Here is a 10,070-nt window from a genome sequence, read left to right on the forward strand (position 1 = left end):
ACAGGCACCATTGGAGATGGCACAGAGGAGGGGAGGGGCCTGTGAGCGGCGTCACGTGACGCAGGCTGGCGCTGTAGGGGAGCGCGCGTGCAGAAGCACGTGGGCACCGCGGGGAGCCGCGCGGGCGAGACCGGTGGTGGGGGGTGCTTCTGCGTTGGGCACCAGGGTGGCTTGCTGACTATAGCACTGAAGAGCGTTTCTCAAGTTTCTTGGATTATTAATTCGTTTTCTATTAGAATAGCGTTAGGGAGCATATCTTGATCTGACTTTCAGGAATGTTGCTAAGGAATTTTTTTCTGCAAGTTCCTAGGTAAACGCCTTGTATGACACTTGTGTAAGTGCTCGTTTTTTTAAAAAAATATGAGCAGTTTGTGTACATCGTCCACGCAGCTGAGATGTCACAACCGCATAGCACTAAAATATGTCCTCAGTACCCCAGACATTCCTTTCATTTGCATAGGTTGAATACTGTGTCATAGCAGTTTGCAACATGTTAATTCAAAATATGCTGCTATATTTTCCACATCTCTCTCATACCTAAAACGTAAAGATCTTGCAGCTTGAAGGGACGTGTCATGTGATATGAAATAGCGTGTGTCAAATAGGGTATCAGTAACGATTTGCTAATGTACCTTTCTTTCACATTACATAGATACACATATATATGTATGTATACATTTATTGGGTTTTTTTTTAATGTTTATTTTTGAGACAGAATGTGAGCCGGAGACAGAACAGAGGGAGGGAGGGAGGGAGGGAGACACAGATTCTGAAGCCAGCTCCAGGCTCTGAATTGTCAGACTCTGAGCTGTGAGCTCCATCTCCTAGACCAAGAAGAGATCATGACCTGAGCCAAAGTCGAAGGCTTAACGGACTGAGCCTATATATATTTGTTTTTTACTAAATTCTAGCCCCAAGATGAGGCTGGAACTCAGGACCCCAGATCAAGAGTCGAATGCTCAACGATTTAGCCAGCCAAATGCCCCCACAGAATGTATTTCAAACATCAGAATAGATAACGGTAGACTACAGTAAGTAGATAACCCCTTGCTTCAGATTGTGTCTCTTTATCCCTTACCCGATAGTGCGGTCTCTGTCTCGGTCTCTGTCTCTCTCAAAAGAATCATAAAAAAAAAAAAAAGTGACACACACATTTTCTACTCCCTAAGGTTCCGCACCACTAACCCCTGCTTTGTTCAAGGGTAAAATGTAGTTTTCAAACTTTAGGTGCATCAGAATCATCTGGAAAGCTTGTTAAAAACAAAATTGTTGGTGGGGCGCCTGGGTAACTTAGTGGGTTAAGCGTCCGACTTTCGCTTACGTCATGATCTCGTGGTTCGTGGGTTCGAGCCCCGCGTCGGGCTCTGTGCTGACTGCCAGCTCAGAGCCTGGAGCCTATTTCAAAATATGAAACACACTCTCTCTGACCCTCCCCTGCTCACGCTGTCTCTCTCTCTCCCTCTCTCCCTGTCTCTCTCTCTCTGTCTCTCCTAGAAATAAATAAAACATTAAAAAAAAAACCCACAAAATTGTTGGGGTCCTACTCCCAGAGTTTCTGTTTCAGTAGGTCTGGTGGGGGGAGCCTAGGAATTCTCATTTCTAACTTGTTTCCAGGTGATGTTGAGCCTGCTGATGTGGGGGTCACATCTGAGAACCACTACTCTGGATTATTGTTCCATCAGGGCAGGGCCAATGAAATAGCACAGACGTCGTACATTTATGCTGAGTGTATGCATAATACAGATATACATGGGGGGGGAGTGGAGGAAGTAAAAACAACTCAGGTGGTAGGGAATAAAATAAGCAGGCTCTCTCTCATTTGCCTTTGCTGTTAACAAAACCTGGTCTAGAACACTTCACAGAAGCACATCCTTGTATATCTCTCCCTTCACATCTTGCCTACCAAGTTCTGTAGTTTCTGGTATTTTTCCAATGTAAGTTTATCTTGACAAATACTAAATCATTTATCTTAAGTAAATTTTTAAGATTACCTCTTAGAATCGGAATATTGGAGTAGCAAGAGGTCTTAGAGATTACCTGGTCCAGTTTCCCCAAACTAAGGGAAGGGACAACTATGAGATGCATTTGTAGAATTTGTAGACAGCACCATCACGGTCCCGCTCTGTCTTTCTTGCTCTCCCTCCGGGTCTGATAAAACCCCTAGGGAGGCTAGTCTGTTTCAAACCTTTACTCTAATACTGAGGTGCATAATCATTCTTATCTATAATTTTATTACATTTAGACTTGTTGCAGGATCGTTGAGCATGATGGTCAAGAAAGAATTCTTTAATTTTTTTTAATGTTTATTTTTGAGAGACAGAGCACAAGTGAGAGAAGGGCAGAGAGAGAGGGAGACACAATCTAAAACAGGCTCTGGGCTGTCAGCACAGCCTGACATGTGGCTCAAACTCGTGAACTGTGAGATCATGACCTGAGCCAAAGCTGAACACCTAACCAACTGAGCCACTGGGGTGCCCCCGTGCATCTGACTCTTGATATTGGTTCAGGTCATGATCTCATGGTCATGGGATCGAGCCCCACATCGGGCTCCCCACTAAGCATGAAACCTGCTTGGGATTCTCTTTCTCCCTCTCTCTCTGCCTCTCCCCTGCACGCATCCCCCCTCCTCTCAAAATAAATCAATAACCTTTTTTAAAAATGCTTATTTAAAAAAAACATTTAATTTGGCTTAAATACTGAATAAGTTGCAGCTGGTTCCACTAAAGTCAATCAATTTGTTCTCCACTGTCAGTTTTTACCTGGGACACCTGTGGGGAAATCTGAAGTGTGTGGTTTAAGCCCAGGGAGGGGTGATCTTTGCTCCTTGATAGTGAGGGTAGGAGGAGCAGGAGCCGACGGTGCTGGAGGCATGGCGGGTGGTGTAGGAGCCAGTTACGGAAGTCGGCCTGGCCTAGCCCACCCATGACAGTGTAAGATCAGGAGGCAGGAGGGGGAGACACAGTAGGTGGCAGGCATGCTGCCCGCAAGGCTGGAGGCAGATAAAAGCCCAGGAGGCAGTAAAGAGGGCTCCTGGCCTAAAACTCCTCAGCTCTGACAAATGAGCAGATGCACGTTTTCTTTTTTCCACCAACAAAAGGTGAAAATAGGCAGTTTGTGTTGGGCCGGAGAAGACCAGGAGCCGCCCCCCCCCCCAAAAAAAAAGGAGTTTGGGCAGCTGCTTGGGAATATTCCTTAAAGTCCCTTTCCTGAGGTAAACTTACCAAACAATTGGCTGAAATTATCTTCGCCATTAACCCAAGAAATGAATGATGGAGAAAACCCCACATAGAACAGGAGTCAGGCAACGTTCATCCACTCTTCTCAAGATACATTCCAGATCAAGGGGCGCCCAGGGGGCTCAGTCGGTTAAGCGTCCGACTTGAGCTCAGGTCATGATCTCGCAGTTCATGAGTTCGAGCCCTGTGTCGGGCTCTGTGCTGACAACCCAGAGCCTGGCGCCTGCTTTGGATTCTGCGTCTCCCTCTCCCTATGCCTCTTCCTTGCTCATATTCTGTCTCTGTCTCTGTCTGTCTCTCAAATATGAATAAACATTTTTTAAAAAGATATATTCCAGACCCGACACACAAAAAGCAAACAGAGGCTAGTGACCAGAAAAACAGGGAGGCATACATAGCACCTGAACAGCCACCTGTTTACAAGAGAGCTGTGTACCTTGGGGGTTGAGTTTCATCTCTTATATCCCAACAGCTTTGGGGTGCTTTTGTTGAAATCCAAATTGACTCCAGTGTGCTGGGAGATAGCCTAAGAGGGAATCCTTTGGGACTGAGGAAGTGGATCCCGTAGTCAATTTCTACAGAACAAGGAGAGTAGGTTAACTACCTAGGAGTCCTTTACCAAAATCCCCTTTAGCTTCTGAATGGCATCCCATCAGGAATATTGGCAAAGTTTCCTGGGGTTCAGAGTGGAGGTAGGCATCCCTCTGTCTCAACTGCTCTGACAGCTTTGTACCCCCTGAGAAGGGATGTCGACCTCCCTTTGCTTCCCCATTGCATTCTGGACTACAGCGGGTGCCAGTGAATGGACTGAAATGCCACAGAGATATGGGCTTCCTCTTTCCATTTTGGGGGAACCAATGTATGCAGCGACTGACAATAATACCCTTTGTAAGTCTCCAGATCTAGTATTAATGTGTGGGGCAGAGGTCCTGGCCTTTGTTAAGAAGGAGCAGCTATTTTCTATCATATTAAGCATCACAAAACTAAGCTAGAAGTACTTTTCAATCTGAGAACAGGACTGGGAATGCCAAACAGCACATGGGTAAGGGCGAATGAGAGACATAAGAAAATGAAAAGATAGAATTCCTGTCTAATCCAGGCAATTTTCTTGTGAGTTTTAGCCATGATCCAGTCCCAAGGGAGTGGTCCTCTGTTGGGTGAGTGCCCCAATTGGTAATAGCTCTGACTGGTCCCTTTCAGGAAGCACACAGTCGGACATACCTTGGACTTTATGCTCACTGAGGGATCACACTGGGTTATTTAGGAAGAAACCTGATACAGGAGCCTTAAGATAAGCAGTCATCCTAATAGCACGTATGGCCATCCTGTGCCTGAGGAGAATACAAGTATTAATAGGTAAAACAGGGAAAGCCTGATGTTTCTGAGCCCAACGTTCCAATCCAGGCCAAGGTACTGGTGTCCAGCCAGGTGGCAGGAGTTTGTCCCTCCCCGTAGTGTAGCTATGGGCAAGAGGTTCTGTCCTGAGCACTCGGGAAAGACATGTTCTGAAAGGTTATACTATTCAGTACATCTCCAAAAAGGAACAAGTTAAGAAACAAAGATTGGGGATAAAGATGACTTACCAAGCCACATCAAGGCTCTTGGATTCATTCCATAATCCACATATGGGCCACCGACACTGCGGGACCATTGAGTTCAGTCAGGAAGGAATTCTTGAGGTGTTTTACAATGCAACTTTGTAAGTTTATTTAAGTAGCACAGGGACAGCCCCCCCCCCCCCCCCCCCCCCCCATGCTGTTTTCCACAACAGCTGTACTGTTGTGAGGTCGTCGAGTGCAACAGGCAAGGAAGAATTCTTGAGATGCTGTGTGGTGCAGCTTAGTGAGCTTCTGTAAGTAGCGCCCCCCCCCCCCCCAGGCAGAAGGAGCTGCACTTCTGTTACATGAAGCTGGTGATTATATGCTTAGTGTTCAGAGGAGGGAACGTACATAGATTATAAATGTTTTCTTCTGGGGCACGTGGGTGGCTCAGTCGGTTGAGCATCCGACTTTGTCTCAGGTCATGATCTCGCTCTGTGCTGACAGCTCAGAGCCTGGAGTCCGCTTCAGATTCTATGTCTTCCTCTCCCTCTGCTGCTCCCCTGCTCGTGGTCTGTCTCTCTCTCTAAATAAATGTTAAAAAAAAAAATAAAAAATAATAAAATAAATGTTTTCTTCAAATTTCTACTTGGAAAACTACTTTCACAAGATTTCTCTGGTGCTCATCATTCAGCTCAATATTAACTGGGTGAGATGTACAGGCAGTCATGAGACCAGAGTGTAGCAAACAGCATGTAATTGATCCTTATCGAAACTGTGCAGGCTGTAGGTCAGCCATCCGGGGTAATGGTGAACATTTTTCTGTTTCTGTCCCTCATCAGACTCACCTTTTTTCTAAAGGAGGACACCTAATTTTATAATCACTAGGAAAATAAGGTTCATTCATGTATTCAGATGCTGAGTGTGTATTCTATAATAAGCACAAAGTACACCCAAACAGGACTGAGCCAAGAGGCTTAAAACCCATAAAATTCAGAAGTCTTTTATAAAAGTGTGGTGAGCACAGTCCTGGAGGTGTGCACGGTATGCCTTGGCAGCACAACAAGGAAACATCTAGGTCTTGGACTTAGAGATGGAAACAGTGGCAAGACTGGCCAGGAGAGCCTTGCTGTAAAAGCTAGTGGGGTGCTGGCTGGAGAGAGGTATTCTCCTGGCGCTGTTTTGTAGTATTTGAGCTTTCCCCTGCAACTGAGTTACTAAAAGATTTTTGATAGGGGAGTGACATAAGAATTATGCTCATCGAAGGCCCCAACCCTAAAAAAAGGATGTATGTAAGAGGGCATGTTTTCCTTATTATGCCTTTGTTTGAAACTTAAGATATGGTACATTCCAATCCAGGCTAGACTAAGCCCCTGGAGAATGCTTTTATGCAAGTTCGACAGATTCTGTTGAATATAAAAGGAGTGAAATTAAAGATTTTACTGACTCACTTTGTACTTAGACTTGAGTATTCTAACTACTTGCCCCATGTCGATGAATGGGTCAGGAATATGCCACTGTGGCATAAACATTTTGAGTAGAAGGCATTTGAGTTCCTGAAATCCTCTGCCTAAAAATCAAAGCCTCCCAGAAGAACTTGATTGTCATAAATCCCCTCTCAGGGAGCAACCAGGGAAGATGATCTCATCACTAGTGGTGACATGGCTGGCATGATGCCTAAACAGACTTTTGTCACAAAATGATTATAGCTACCATCAATTCTCATTTATCTTTCTTAAATCACATGCTTCCCCATAAGTGTCCTTTCTACCCCCAACTTCCTCTGTTAAGTCGTTTATAAGTGTCTTTTTACTCCCTTTCCCCATCAAGATGATCTATAAGGCCCCAAATTCTAACTATCCCTTTAAGTCACATTTTTGTGAATTCCTTCATACTCATTAAGTCCATCTTTTCAGCAGGTTCCCAAACACAGAATCCAAGAGGGTAGGCAAAAAGCTTTTCCTCCCCAACAATTCAAGACACTGCCAGCCACTTGTTCTTTTTCTAATTATGTACTTTCCCTTTTTCCCCCTTTTATGATTTCAAAATAATAAGGAAACTCCTTTGGGAGCTGCTTCTCAAATTCAAAAAAGCCGAAGTTAGAATTGGTTAAGTGTTCTAGTTTTTTTTTTTTTTTTTTTTTTTTAAATGTTTATTTTTGAGAGAGACAGAGTGTGAGCAGAGGAGGAGCAGAGAGAGAGAAGACACAGAATCTGGAGCAGTTGTCAGCACCGAGCCTGACGTGGGGCTCAAACCCACGGACAAGATCACGGCCTGCGCCAAATTTGGACACCCAACCGACTGAGCCACCCAGGCACCCCAAGTGTTCTAGTTTTTGTTTTTTTACTTTTTTAATAGTTTGAGACAGAGACAGAGCATGAGCAGTGGAGGGGCAGAGAGGGAGACACAGAGTTCAAAGCAGGCTCCAGGCTCCCAGCTGTCAGCACAGAACCTGATGCGAGGCCTGAAGCCTGAGCCAGTCAGACGCTTAACTGACTGAGCCACCCAGGCGCCCCTCTAGTTTTTAATGTAATGATCGCATTTAAAGGAAATTGTAATGTTGGATTCCTAGAATTTGTCACTGTGGTTTCTTTAAAAGCCCAGGGCGCTGATTTTACAAACTGCAAAAACCTTAGTTTAGGTACTTTTTGTTTAGAATTAACATCTTTTAGATGTTAACACATCCATGTTTATGTGTAACTGAAAAACTATGAATGTGACAAATTGTTGCTTTTTGATCTTTAGAATTGAGAATTGCATGGTAAAATAGATAGGGAATGTGTGAGTAGGGAAAGTAGATAATTTACCAATAATTCTTGAAACAAAACTTGTTAGAGTGTGTAAACTGAACATGACTGCCTAATCAGAAGGGCTGTTTAAGAATTGTTAAAATTCTAGTTTTTCTAAAAACGGATGTAACTTTTAATTCATGAGGTTCTTGCTATCAGAAATTCAAAATGATTCAGCTTTGACACTCGTATTTTTTTTTTTACATTATGCTTTAAAAAGTTCAAAGCTACAAAATAAAATTCTTCACTAGCGAGGGAAACAACTATTGACATGGCTTAGACAGTGGTTCTCAACCCCGGATAGGTTTTTCAATGCTGATATCCTGGCCCTGGGTAGGACCTGGCATGGTTATTTTAAAAAACTAAAGTGATTTGAACCTGCAGCCAAGGTTGAGAACCACTGTACTAGATATTGTATAGATATTATACTTTACTTATTTACTTTAGAGAGAGTGTAAGTGGGGGATGGCGGGGGGGGGAGAATCTTAAGCAGACTCCACCCTCAGCATGGAGCCAGATACGGTACTCAATCTCACTACCCTGATATCATGACCTGAGCTGAAATCAGGAGTCGGGTCACTAAACTGAGTCACCCAGGCGCCCCTGTACTTTTTAAAAAAATTTTTAAGTAATCTCTACACCCAACACGGGGCTCCAACTCACAACTCTTGACAAGAGTCACACACTCTACTCACCGAGCCTGCCGGGTGCCCCTGTACTTTTTACTAAAGACACAAATTTCCTTTACAGTTTATTTCTCATTGGCTAGGTTTTTACTCAGTTCACTAAATACCAATTTCAAATGTTAATTCTTCAAATTGGTTATGCAACAAAGTTTCAAGCAAAGTGAATAAGCATCCTATTTATAACAGTGTTGTAAGCCACCTAATTAAAAGCATTATATATAATTATTTGATATTGAAACTGACAAAATTTATAAAAACTTGTCACTATTATAGCTTCCTAAACTATGAGCAATCCTGTCTTCAATGATAAATCTGATAATGAGGTTTGAGAGTAGAACTCTTTTAATGATTCAAATAGCAAGTTCTGTTACCATTTCAAATACTTTATTATACATCATGGTTGCACAATTTGAGGCTGGTTAAATACAATTGGTTTTCAAAATTTCTTTGAGTACTTCCTAATTACTACATGCAAGTGACCATGAAAATATATGGCATTTTTAAATTCTGAAACTCTGAACAGGCACTTACATGAAGGAAAACATTACCATTCACAGATAGCCACATTTAAAACAGATGCTCCAGCACATGGTACATGGAACGTTTTGCCAGTAAAGAAGTTGGTTACTGACCGTTTTATCAAAGTGCCACAGTAGTAAACAGGTTTAAAGAAATGTAATTTAGGTTACTTATAGGCTTACTCATAAAGTAAGGTTAACTGACAAGATTTGCGCTCAAGTGTATAAAAAAATATTGGTACAAAACCCAGTGAACCCTAAGTGAAAGTAGTTTCACGCAGCAGGCTTCATTTTAGTTCCTACATCCCACGTTTAGTGTAGCTGAGATCAGACCCCATGTATATGAACAGATGACTGAAACCTTCTTTTTGGAGACTTTGAACTAATGACTTGAATTTAGTGTTACCAAAATTTAAACAGAGTGGGTGAAGTTTAAATCGGAGTGTGAACTAGCCGAAGTTCCAGTTTACCAAATATGAAATTGTCCAGATCTAGATAACTACATGGTTCACAGGTCCTCCTGAGTTCCTGATCCTCAAATTTTCCCCTAGCAGGGGAAGAGAATATTTGTGAAGGCAAGAATATTCTATTTGTATATATGTGGCAAAAAGATGCCTTAAATTAAAAAAAAAAAAATTCAAAGTATTTGTGGAAAAACTATATAGTTCTAACAAATTTTAAAATGCCAACATCGAGTCCATTCAACACTGCAGAAAACATACACAGTGGTACCTGCTGGATGGCAGAGGCACAAACAGTTACTTAATATGGCAAAAAAGAAAAAGAAAAAAAAAGAAAGCGAGGGGAGAGGAAGAAGGTAGGGAGGAAGGCAGGGGATGGGGAGAAGGGGGGAGACGAACAGAGAGGAAGGTAGGAAGGAAAGGAGGGAGGGCGGGCACTAAAAGAAAGAGAAGGAAGGAAGGAGAGTGCAGGCAAGCAGGCTACGGGGAGATGCCACATAATCTCTTGGGAAGTAAGTTTAACATTCACACCACAGAAGGCTTCAAAGAGGATACAATTCAGGAAGCCACGGAATAATAGACTAAGAAACACCTACAGTGAAACACTCCATGTTCATTTTCCAAACACGCATGTAGAAACATAAATGTAGTTTTCAAAAATATTGAGATGCCGTGTTTTAAATCTCTGCAGGATGTAAGGTCCACATTTTTCTATTTTTATTTAAACACAAAATATTTAATTTTTTGCATGTAGAGAATAAGAGGTAATTATTAGCATGAAAAAGGAGAAAAGTATTTATAATCAACATTACGAAGAAAGCAAAATTACAAATACCAGCCTA

The sequence above is a fragment of the Hyaena hyaena genome, unplaced genomic scaffold (genome assembly GCF_003009895.1).
Source record: "Hyaena hyaena isolate Hyena2069 unplaced genomic scaffold, ASM300989v1 scaffold_73, whole genome shotgun sequence".
Lineage (NCBI taxonomy): Eukaryota > Metazoa > Chordata > Mammalia > Carnivora > Hyaenidae > Hyaena > Hyaena hyaena.